Here is a 12,973-nt window from a genome sequence, read left to right on the forward strand (position 1 = left end):
GGGTCTCTCTGAGTTGGAACTGACTCGGTGGCACCTAACAACAACAGGGATTATATTGAGGGATTAAAAAAAAAAAAAAAAAAGTAGCTGTAGCCAAATTTTTTTCCCCAGTGTGTTGGTTCTCTTTTATTCTTTTGGTGAAATCCTTTGATGAGCATAAGTGTTTAATTTTTAGGAGCTCCCAGATATCTAGTTTATCTCTGGTGTTTGTGCATTGTTAGTTATGGTTCGTATTCTATTTACACCATACATTAGGGCCTCTAGCATTTTCACTATTTTGTTCTCTATGATCTTTATCATTTTAGGTTTTATATTTAGGTCTTTGAATTAGTTTTTGTGTATTGTGTGAGGTATACGTAGTGTTTCATTTTTTTCACAGATGGACATCCATTTTTGCCAGCACCATATATTTAAAAAAAAAAAACGGTCTTTTCCCCATTTAATGGATCCTGGCTCTTTGTCAAAGATCAACTGACCATTGGTGGATGGATTTAAGTCTCGGTTGTCGATTCTGTTCTATTGATCTATATGTCTTTCGTTGTACCAGTACTAGGCTGTTTTGGCTACCATGGCTGTGTAGCAGATTCTGAGATCAGGGAGTATGAGGACTCCTACTTTTTTCTTTTTCTTCTATAATGCTTTACATATCCAGAACCTCTTTCCTTTCCATATAATGTTGGTGATTAGTTTTTCTGTCTCATTAAAGAATACTATTGGTATTTGGATGGGGATTGCATAATATCTGTAGATTGCTTTGGGTAGAATTGATATTTGCACAATGTTTAGTCTTTCTATCCATGAGCATGGCGTGTTTTTCCATTTATGTAGGTCTCTTGGTTTCTTGCAGTGGTATTTTGTAGTTTTCTTTGTATAGGCCTTTTACGTCCCTGGTTAGGTTTATATCTAAGTTTTTTTGGGGGGGGGAGGGGGACTATTATAAATGGTATTGCTTTCCTCATTTCTTTTTCCTAGTTCTCTTTATTAAAAAAATATTAGTGTATAGGAATCCAACAGATTTTTGTATGTCGATCTTGTATCCTGCTGCTCTGCTGAATCTATTAGTTCTAGTAGTTTTATTGTGGAGCCTTTAGGATTCTCTTTGTATAGAATCATATCATCTGGGAATAGGCATAGTTTTACCTCTGTTTTTTTAATTGTACTTTAGGTGAAAGTTTACAGCTCGAGTTAATCTCTCATACAAAATTTTATCCACATATTATCATGTGATACTAGTCACAATCCCTACAATGTGACAGCACACTCAGGGACAGTTTTACTTCTTCTTTATCAGTTTGGAAGCCCTTTATTTCTTTTTCTTGCATTATTGCTCTAGCTTGGACTTCCAGCATAATGTTAAATAGGAATGATGATAAAGTGCATCCTTTTATTGTTCCTTTTCCCCGGGGGGAATGTTTTCAGCCTCTGTTCATTGAGAATGATGTTGGCTGTTGGTTTTGTATAGATGCCCTTTACTATGTTGAGGAATTTCCCTTCTATTCCTATATTATTGAGAGTTTTTTTTTTTTTTTTTTTAGTCAGGAATGGGTGTTGGACTTTATCGAATGCCTTTTCTGTGTTGACTGAGATGATTATGTGATCCTTTGTGGTGGATCATGTTGACTGATTTTCTAATGTTGAACCATCTTTACATACCTGGTATGAATCTCACTTGGTCACGGTGATTTTTTTTTTTTTTAATATGATGCTGAATTCTATTAGCTAGAATTTTGTTGAAAATTTTTGCATCTATATTCATGAGATATATTGTCCTGTAATTTTTTCTTGTGTGTGTGATATCGTTGCCTGATTTTGGTATCAGGGCCATGCTGGCTTCCTGGAAAGAATTTAGAAGTATCCCTTCCTTTTCTATGGTCTGAAATAGTTTGAGTAGTACTTCTACTCAAGATCTTCTCTGAACGATTGATAGAATTCTTCAATGAAGCAATCTGGACAAGGACTTTTTTTTGTTGTTGAGAGTTTTTTTTTTTTATTACTTTTTCAATCTCTTCTCTTGTTACAGGTCTTTTCAGACTTTCTACCTCAGATTGTGTTAGTTTAGGTAAGTAGTGTGTTTCTAGATATTCGTCCATTTCTTGTATGTCCTCAAATTTGTTGGAGAATAATTTTTTCTAATACTTTTGTTATGATCCTTTATAGTTCCGTTGGGTCTGATCTGAAGTCCCACATCTCATTTCTTATTTGAGTTATTTGCTTCAGTCCTGTTGTTCTTTTGCTAGTTTGGCCATTGGTTTGTTGATTTTATTGCTCTTTTCAAAGAACCAACTTTTGGTCTTGTTGATTCTTTCTATTGTTTTTCTGTTCTCTATTTCATTTATTTCTGCTCTAATTTTAATTATTTCCTTTCTTCTGGTGTCTGTGGGCTTCTTTTGCTGTTCTCTTTCTATTTGTTAGAGTTGTAGGGCTAATGTTTTGGTTTTGGCCAGGTCTTCTTTTTTGATGTGTGCATTTATTGCTACACATTGACCTCTGAGCACTGCCTTTCCTGTGTCCCAAAGGTTTTGGTATGATGTGTTTTCATTCTTATTTGATTCTAGGAATTTTTGATTTCCTCTATTGCCCAGTTGTTTCTGAGCAAGGTATTATTCAGTTTCTATGTATTTGATTTTTTTTTCCTTGTTCTTCCTATTATTGATTTTTACTTTTATGGACTGTGATCAGAGAGAATGCTTTGTATTATTTTGATGTTTTGGATTCTTTTGAAGGTTGCTTTGTGGCCTAAAATGTGGTCTATTCTGGAGAATGTTACGTGTGCATTGAAAAAGAATGTATACTTTGCTGCTGTTGGGTGCAGTGTTCTATATATGTCTATGAGGTCAAGTTGGTTGATTGTGTTCTTCAAGTCTTCTGTATCTTTTTGAGTTTCTTACTAGATGTTCTGTCCTTTACCAAGAGTGGTGTGTTGAAGTCTCCTACTATTGTGGAACTGTCGATTTCTCTTTTCAGGGCTTTTAGTTTGTTTTATGTATTTTGGAGCCCTGTCATTGGGTGTGTAGGTATTTATTAAGGTTATGCCTTCTTTGTGGATTGTCCCTTTAATCATTATATAATGTTCTTCCTTGTCTCTTATGGTGGATTTTGTCTTAAAGTCTATTTTGTCTGATATTAGTATTGCCACTACTACTCTTTTTTTGGTAGCTGTTTGCTTCAATTTTTTTTTCCTTCCTTTGATCTTGAATATTTATGTCTTTGTGTCTAAGGTGTGTCTATTGTAGAAAGAAAGCATATTGAAGGGTTGTATTTTTTAATCCATTCTACCACTCTCCGTCTCTTTAGGGTGCATTTAAGCTATTTATATTCAGCGAGATTATCAATAGGTATGAGTTTATTGCTGTCATATTGTTGTGCTTTTTTTGGTGGTGCTGATGTTTTCTTTGTTCCTCTTATTTTCCTGTGCTGAGTTTCTTTTGGTGGTGGATCTTCATTTCTTTCATTATTATAGATTTTGTGTTTACTGAGTCTTTACGTTTTTCTTCCTTTTTATTTTAATGAGGAGGTTTATTATCTTTCTTTGTAGTTACCTTGAAATTTACCATTATTTTCCTAAGTTTTAACCAGCCTTTTATTACTTGCTATCACTTTGACTTCCTCTCCATTTAAAAGTTCTATACCTACACTGTTTAGTCCCCCTTTTAATGTTTAGCCGTAGTTGTCATGTACAGATTAACATCTCCGTTTCCCCGGTTTAAGTCTATTAGCTTTGTTTTAGAGTTTTTTACCTGGGTTGGTATCTGGCTGATGCTGCCCTATGTTCTAGACTCCAGTTGTTGTCTGATGTTCTTGGTTCTCTAACTGAAAGACTCCCTGTAATAATTCTTATAAGTTTGGTTTGGTCTTTACAAATTTCCTTGATTTCGGTTCATAAGGAAATGTCCTAATTTCACCATTGTATTTGAGAGAGAGTTTTGTAGGATAAATTATTCTTGGTAGGCAGCTTTTTTTCTTTAAAGGTTTTATATATGTCATCCCATTGCTTTTTTGCCTATATAGATTCTGCCAAGCAATCAGAGATTTGTCTTATTGTTTCACCTTTGTATGTGACTTTTCATTTTGCTTGAGCTCCTCTTAGTGTTCTTTCTTTAACTTTGGTTTTGGCAAGTGTGATTACAGTATGTCTTGATGAATTTCTTTCGGGGTCTGTCATGGATTGGATTTTGTCCCCCCAAAATATGTGTTAACTTGGTTAGGACACGATTCCCAGTATTGTGTGGTTGTCCTCCATTTTGTGATTGATATAATTTTACTTTTTGTTGTAAATCCTAATCTCTGCCTGTAGTTAATGAAGCTAGGTTAGATTATGTTGAAAAGGATTAGGGTGGGATGTAACACCCTTGCTGAGGTCCCATCCTTGATCCAATGTAAAGGGAGTTTCCCTGGGGTGTGGCCTGAACCACCTTTTATCATACAAAAGGTAAAAGGAAAGCGAAACAAGCAGAGAGGGGGAACTCATACACCAAGAAAGCAGCACTGGGAGCAGAGCTCATCCTTTGGACCCGGGGTCCCTGCTCTTGAGAAGCTCTTTGACCAGGGGAAGATTGATGACAAGGACCTTCCTCCAGAGCTGACAGAGACAGAAAGTCTTCCCCAGAGCTGATATCCTGAATTTGAACTTGTAGCCTACTAAACTGTGAGAGAATAAATTTCTCTTTGTTAAAGCCATCCACTTACGGTATTTCTGGTACAGCAGCACCAGATGACTAAGACAAAGCCTATCCTATATGGGGTTCATTGAGCTTCTTGGATGGTCAGCTTTTCATCTTTCATGATATCTGGGAAGTTTCCCGCCAGCAAATCTTCAACAATCTTCTCTGTGTTTTCCGTTTTCTCCCCCGTTCTGAAACTCCCATCATAGCCAAATTTTTGCTCTTGACTGTCCCACATAATTCTTAGGTTTTCTTCATTCTTTTCTCTGAATTTTCCTCAAACCAATTGGAATCCATGGATTTGTCTTCAATCTCACTGATTCTGTCTTCCATTGTTTCAAATTTGCTCCTAAAATCTATTGAGTTGTTCATTTCTAAAATTATTTTTTATCTTCAATTTCTAGTTGCTGTTTTTCTATGATTTCAATTTTTTTTTTTTTATTTCTATGTTTTGTTCTTATATTATTTTCCTGAATTATTCTATTGGTGTTTGCCTTGATTTTGGCTATATGTTAGTTGATTTTGTCTGTGTTTTCAATGGTTTTGTGTATTTTTTTCCCCTCGGTTTTGTCTGCATTTTCCTTGATCTCTTTCCTTATCTCTTGGACAGCCCTAAATGTTAGTCTTCTGAATTCCATATGAGGTAGTTCCAATGCCTTTTCTTCTACTGGAAGGTTATCTGATTCTTCATTTTCTAGAGCCACCTTGTCCTGTTTTTTTATGTTTTGATATTGTTTGCTATCTCCAAGACATTAAGGTATTATTTTCTTTATTTACTGATTGCATGTTCGCTTATTTCATCCTGCTGTTTTGTTTTGTTTTGCTATGTCAGGGCATACAGGCTGGATGCACTTTGGTACTAGCTTTTCTGTGGAGCACAATAGCTCTCAGCACCTTATCTGGGTGGGTAGGGTAGTAGCAACCAGGGTGAGCCTACTTCACTGTAAGCTGGTTTGGCAAGGAGGCTAAGGGCCAGCTGGGTAGGTGCTGTCTGCTTCCTAATGTTGGTCCAGTAGTGTGGGAGCATTCGCAGCTCCTCGCCAGATGGGCAGAAGTGTCAGACAGGGGGTGATATGAACTCGCTTCCCACCATGGTTGAGTGGCAGGAAGGGAGGGACAGTGCAGGCTCAATGTGGTAGCAGGCCTAAGTGCCAGGGGCACTCTAATTGCAGTGTCGTGGTGGTGGCTGGCAGGAAGTGGGAGGAGGTGGTGTGTGGTGCTAGGTGGGAGGTAGAAAAAAGAAAAAGCAAGAGAAAAAAGAGAGAAAGAGGGAGAAAAAAGGAAAAAAATAGCACGGGGCAGTCTGAGCTGGCACATGGGGTCAGGGAGGACTCAGGGTCTGGCAGGAAGAAGGGGGAGGTGGTCTACAGGACTATGTGGGAGGGAGAAAGAAAAGAGAAAAGAAAGAAAAAAATGGTGGCATGTGGTGGTAGCAGGGCAGACCTGGGGTTGTGGCCAGTGTGCCAGTGGCACTCTAACTGCTGTGCTGCTGCAGGGGCCAGTGAGAAGAGGGGGGTGGCATACGGGGCTAGACTTGAGGGTAAAAGAAAAGTAAGGAAGAAAAAAAGAGGAAAAAAATGGTGGTGTAGTGGGGGCCAGCAAGTGGAGTCAGGGCAGATGTGGGGGCCGTTGGGGAGGAGAGGTGGCATATGGGCCTAGGTGGGAGGGGGAAAGAAAAGAGAAAAAAAAAATGACAGCAGAGGGCAACTGGTGGGTAGGGGTGGGGCAGACTCCATCAACAGTGGGCTAGTGACTCTCTAGCCATGGCGATGTAGCAGGGGTCAACAGGAAGTGGGGGAAGTGGTATATGGGGCTAGATGGGAGGGAGAAAGAAAAGAAAGAGAAAAAAATGGCAGCATGGTTGGGGCTGGCAAGTGGGATGGGGCAGGCTCAGGAGCCAGTGGGGAGGGGATGTGGCATAAGGGGCTAGGTGGCAGGGAGATGGAAAAGAGAGAAAGAAGAAAGAAAAAAAAAGGCAGGAAGGTGGGAGCCAGCGATTGGGGGCAGGGCAGACCTGGGGCAGCAGTAGGCTGGTGGTTCTGTAGACACAGCGGAGTGGTGAGGCCCAGTGGGAAGGGGGAGAGGTGACATACAGGACTAGGTGGGAGGGAGAAAGAAAAGGAAGAAAGAGAAAAAATGGCAGTGCACTAATGCGGTGGGGTGTACCTGGTGGCTGCTAGAGAGGAGAGGTGGCATACAGGGCTAGGTAGGAAGGAGAAAAAAAAAACAGAAAGAAAGAAGGAAGGAAGGAAAGAAAGGAAGAAAAAAAAGCCACACAGTGAGAATGGGTGGGGTGGGGGTGGGAGTCTCGTATTGTGGAACCCAGTGGTGGGGGCTGCCAGGACGGGAGTGGTTCTTGCATCTACTCACCAGAAGGGTGAGGGGTGGGAAAGCCTGTTTCTCTGGCTACCGGGTGCTCTGTCTTCTGCTGGGAGCTCCATGCAGTTGCCTTCTGGGACTCCCTGTCCGGGTCTTTGCTGGCTGTGTTTCAAGAAGGCGATTCTGTGCTGTGTTAGTTGGCAGGGCACCTCCGCTTTGTATCTCTCCTCTTTGTTTTCCGTCAGTTTTTTCTTCCCTTCATTGTTTGATCTAGCTCTTTATCCTTTCATTTGATGCTTAGGTTTATAGGATTGGCCTTTGTATCTGTTTTATTTAGTTTTTGGGATCTTTGCTGCAGAGGGAAGGCACAGTGCATCTGTCTAGGATGCCGTGTTGGCTCCACCTCCTTCATTTTTTTATATTCAAATTATAGATCCAGTTGAAATGTATTCAGATGTGTGGTATGAACATAAGTTTAATTTTTTTCTAGGTAGGTATCCAATTGTCTCAATATCAACTAGTTGTTCTTTTCTCCTTTCATTTAGATCCTCCTTTATCATATATTAAATGCCTGATGGTAAATATTGGGTTTATTTCAGGATTTTCTATGCTGTTTCTTTGGTCTAATTATCTGTTCATTTGCTGGTACCACATGTTTAATCTTTGGGGATTTATATTTTAATATTTGGTTGTCTAGTGTTCCCTCATTGCCCTTCTTTTTAAGATTTTACCTATGTTTGCTTGTTTTTCCATACACACTTTAAAGTCAGATTGTGCAGTAAAAAAATTGTATTGTAATTTTTTATTAAATCATATTAAATGTATAAATTAATTTGTAGATAACTGATGTCATTTAGATATTATCTAAGATAATATGTCTTCTTTTATTCAAGGTTTTTTTTCTGGCCTTCGAAGATGTTTTAAAGTTTTCTTACACAGTTCTTTTAAGTTTGTCCCTAAGTATTTTATCTTTCTTGTTACTATGTAATATGGAGTGTTTTTTTTTCATTATATCTTCTAACTAGTTGTGGTATACATACATACATACATACTGATACATATGCATACCTGAAAGCTGCACAAAGCAAGGGGCACAGTGGGCAAATCCCACCTTCATTGCTAACTGTGTGGTAAGGATCAACATGAATCCAATTCCCACAGGGAGTTGGATCCAGTCCTCACCTTCTTGCTTCTCTACCCTCATTGCCAGCTGGCCTCGTTGCCCTCTTTCTCTCTCTGACTCCTGCCACCCCAAGCTAGGTCAGAGCACACAAGTTAAAAGGGCTCAGTCCTTCAGACTTCCAAAGAGGCAGATGCTAGCCCCTACTGGCTCTCACTGCCCCTGTAGGTTTATTAATTCTCTGGAGAAACTCACAAAATTCACATATAGTATCTATACTTACAAGGAGCCCTGGTGATGCAATGGTTAAGCACTTGGTTGCTAACCTAAGGTCAGAGGTTCAAACGCATCAATGACTCAGAAGGAGAAAAGACCTGGCAATCTGCTACAGTCTAGGAAACCGTGTGGGGCATATAGGGTCACTGTGAGTTGGAATGACTCCACAGCACACAACACCATCTATACTTAGAGCTACCTATTTATTATAACTGGAAATGATACAAACAACAAGACACATAGGGTGAGGTCTGGGAGGGGTCCCAAAGCAGGGCTTCCATGGTCTCCTGAGACGCACTACCCTTTTGAGAGCAGATGTTCTCCCCAGTCCAGGAAGCTGTAGCTACTTCCGTGTTCAGTGCATTTTATTGCCTCAATTACATAGTCATGATTGGGGCCTCCTTGCATAGTTATGCTCAAATCAATCATTGGATATGCACGATTGATTGAATTATGCCCCACATCACCTCCTGAGGAAACCCTGGTGGTGTAGTGGTTAAGAGCTATGGCTGCTAACCAAAAGGTTGGCAGTTGGAATCCAACAGGTGCTCCTTGGAAACTCTGTGGAGTAGCTCTACTCTGTCCCATAGGGTTGTTATGAGTTGGAATTGACTCGTCAGCAGCAGGTTTGGTTTGGTTTGTGTTCCCTTCCTGAGATTAATCGACTAAGTGTGCTCTTTGCAGCCCCCACAAATTTGCACACATTTTCAAGTGTTTCCTGGCAGTTTTAGATAACAGAGACACCACCACTGCTTTGGAAAATCTAAGAGTTATCCTTCAGAAACCAAAGACAAAGACCAAATTGAGTTCTTTGTCTCACAAAGCTATTCATTTCTGTATATTAATTTGGTACCCCAATACTTTCCTGAATTCTTGTAATAATTTTTCAGTTGATTTGCTTTTATTTTCCAGATGTACAATTACATAATCTTAAAATAGTGATCATTTTCTCCTTTCCAATTTTGATGACATCAGAGTTTTTTAATTTGGTTTTGTTCTTTTCCTCCTGTTAAATTCCATTGGCTAGTCCGTTAAGTATATTGTTAGTTGATGCAGGAGCTAGTTGGCGTCCTTGTCTTATGACTGATTTTGGTGAGGATGACTCTGGTGTTCCTTTATAGAACATGATATTGGCTTTCAGGCTGAGATACATTTATGTTAAGAAAGTATTTTTTGATATATATATATTTTTAAGAATTAAGATTAGTTGTTTAATTTTGACAAATGCTTTCTCAGCATCTGTGGAGATGATGCTATGATTTTTTTCTTTGTTAATCAATTAATATTAAATTGATGTGTTATATTAAAAGATGTCCCATTACTGAACCATTCTTGAATTTTTTGGAATAAATCTTACTTGGTCATGACGAATTTTTCTTTTAAGGTTTTGCTAGATTCTGCTTGCTAACATATAATTTGGAGATTTATATTATCATTCATAAGTGAGATTGACCTGTAGTGTTGTTTAGTGCTTGTTTTGTAATTTTGTTATAATATTTCTAATCATTAATTTCTGCTTTTAGCTTTACCTATTTCTTTACTCTACACTCCTGTGTTGTTCTTTTTCTAAAATTTTGGATCAGATGTCTATTCATTGGCTGTCATTTCACCATTTTTATTGATATAAGCATTTGGGAATATGAATTTTCTCTTAGTACTGCTTTAGCTGTATCCTTTAGCCTTTTTAATTTTGTAAATCTTTATTTTTTCAAGAAAACTTCCAATTTGGGTTTGTATTTCTTCTTTTATGAAAAAGTTACTTAAGACATTTACATTTTTCAGGTAGAAGAATCTCTTAGGTTTTAAATGTCTGTTTTGCATTATTATCAGATAATATTAGATAATATAGTGTTAACTTTTGGAGCTTTATCGAGGTTTTATTTATAGTCGATTTCTCGGAATGTTCCATAAGCATTTGAAAATAAGGTGTATATATTCTCTATTTTTAGGGGACAGAGCTCAAAATATAGTCAATTAGACCTGTGTCATTAATACGCTACTTAGAATGTCTGTATCCTTATTTTTTGGTCTATTAGATCGATGTGGTGATTTAGCATCTTCCACTAATATTGTATTTCTGTCTATGTCCCCTAGGTTTTGTTTTATGTCTGTTGCTGCAATGTTACTTGATGAGTAGGTATTTATAAATATTATGTCCTCATTATAAACTGTACCATTTTAGTTTTCTCAAATGTCTTTGTCTTGGCTGATATTTAAAAGTAAAAGTAAAATTCTTGCATCCTTTTTGTTTGCATATATTTCCCATCCTTTTGCCCAGCCTTTTTGTTTTTCCTAAACCTTTGTGAGTAATTTTTTTTTAAAGTGTGCCAATTGTAATAGAACATAGAATTAGGTTTTACTTTTTGCTATTCAATCTTGAAATCTTTTTGAAAAGGAGAATTAAACCAATCAGAATTTACTGATAATTTGATCTTAGTTCTCTCATATTATTTTATTATCTTTTTGGTCTACGTGGTATTGTTTGAAATCAATCTTTGAGTAAATGGCCTATTTTTTGGTTTATCTTCTCTGTGTAGTTCTTTTGATATTTAGGTAGGTTTGTATTTTTGTTCTGGTAGTTACCTTTGTAGTTGTAAATTTATATAGTACACCTAGTTCTTTATTTCTTTGAGCAATTTCTATTTAATAACGTACTATGAACATTGATAAAATTAACATTGCCTGTCCTCCTGATCACTTTACCTTATCCCACCACCTGATTTTAGGCAATACTATCTTATTTGGTGGTGCAAACAGTTAATAACCTGGGCTGCTAACTGAAAGGTTGGCGGTTTGAATCCACGCAGAAGCAACTTGGAAGAAAAGCCTGGTGATCTACTTTTGAAAAATCAGCCATTGAAAACCTTATGGAGCACAGTTCTATCCTGACACACATGGGGTCACCATGAGTTGGGACTGACTCAATGGCAAATGGTTTTCTTTTTTTGTTTTATCTTGTTTGGCATTTACTTTTGTACTGTTAAATATGCCTGCACTTACTTTACAAGATTTATTACCTTTAAACAATATCTTTTGACCCTTAGCTAGTCCAGATGTGACAATCAACAAACTTCTGTATCTCCTCCCCTTCTTTCCCCTTTTGTCTTGTCACAGTTTAGGTGTTTCATTTCTACACTGTCAGTACAAATAACATTAATTCTGTTTTGTCACCGTAATTGTTTGTCCTTAGTTCTACAGTTAAATGTATTCAACAGTCACCTCCAGTCCTTTGCCGTTGTTTTTCCAGGCATCTCTTATTTAGCTGAAATTTGTCCTTTGATAGTTTTTGCAAGAAGGCCTCATGTGTACAGCATTCTTTGATGTTTTCCATGTTTACCACTGTTTATATGTAGCTTTTACACTAGAAAATCACTTTGGTTGGATATAAAATATCTGACCCACAGTTTTTTCCTTGAGAATCCTAAAGGAATTGCTCCATTATCTTTTGGCCTTAAATGTTGGTTTGGAGATACCTGAGGCCAGCCTGATTTCCCCTCTTGTAATCAACGTGATCATCTTTAAAAGTCCAGTTTCTCTTCCAGCATATGTCTCAGGGCTAACCAGTCATGGTAAACTTTCTGCAGTGTACAGTATGTCCTTTCTATATATAGGTTCAAGTTTTCTTATGTTTATATAAACTTTTCTTGAATTCATCTTTAAATATTTGTCATGTTTCCATTGTCTTGGTTTCCTTGTTTGAAGACTACAATCATGCATACATTGGGCCTCCTTTGCCTATCTTCAGCATCTCATTTTCTCACTAATATTTTTAACACTTTCTTTATTTTCATTCTATTTTGTTTTCTACTTATAATTTCTTTTCTCTATGTAAGGAGCCCTGGTGGCAGAGTGGTTAAGCGCTTGGCTGCTAACCAAAAGGTTGGCGGTTCGAACCCACCAGCCAGTCCTCGGGAGTAAAGACTTGGAGATCTGCTTCCATAAAGATTACAGCCTTGGAAACCATATGGGGCAGTTCTACTTTGTCATATAGAGTCATTATGAGTTGGAATTTATTTTCTGGCACACCATAACAACAACATTCTCTATGTCCTTCCTTACTTTGTTTCCTGAAGTATTTATTTTCCCTGTGTCTCTTCCAATTTTATCTTGGTTGTTTGGTGGTTTTATCTTTTTCTTCTAATTAATTCCTGAATTCTGCAAGCTTGTGTTTCATCTCCTCCTGTTGTCTCATTATACCTCCTCTGAGTTCTTGCATTTCTGCATTGTGGTCTTGCAACGCTAAGGGGGATTGCTTTTTATGCTTTTTTAAAAATCATGGTGAAATATTTGTTTACAATTTTTATCTACTGCATGCCAACATTTTTCTAATGACTGTTCTTTGTTCTGTGGTAAGTTTGCTGTTCTTTTTATATTTTTAAGAATAAATTCTTTGTACTGAAATGTACCAGTTATTTTTTTTTTCCCTTCTCTTCGTTCTACCCGTGTTCCCATTTTCCTTCTCCCCTCCCCAGCCTCCTTCTCGTTTCTCCCTTTTTCTCTCCTTCTTTCCTCCCACCTTCTTTCTCTTCCTCTGCCTCTTCCTATCCTTTTTCTGCTTTTCCACCTCCTCCTCCCCCTGCCCTCCACAAGGGCAAAG

Source organism: Elephas maximus, chromosome 20 (assembly GCF_024166365.1).
Source record: "Elephas maximus indicus isolate mEleMax1 chromosome 20, mEleMax1 primary haplotype, whole genome shotgun sequence".
Taxonomy (NCBI): domain Eukaryota; kingdom Metazoa; phylum Chordata; class Mammalia; order Proboscidea; family Elephantidae; genus Elephas; species Elephas maximus.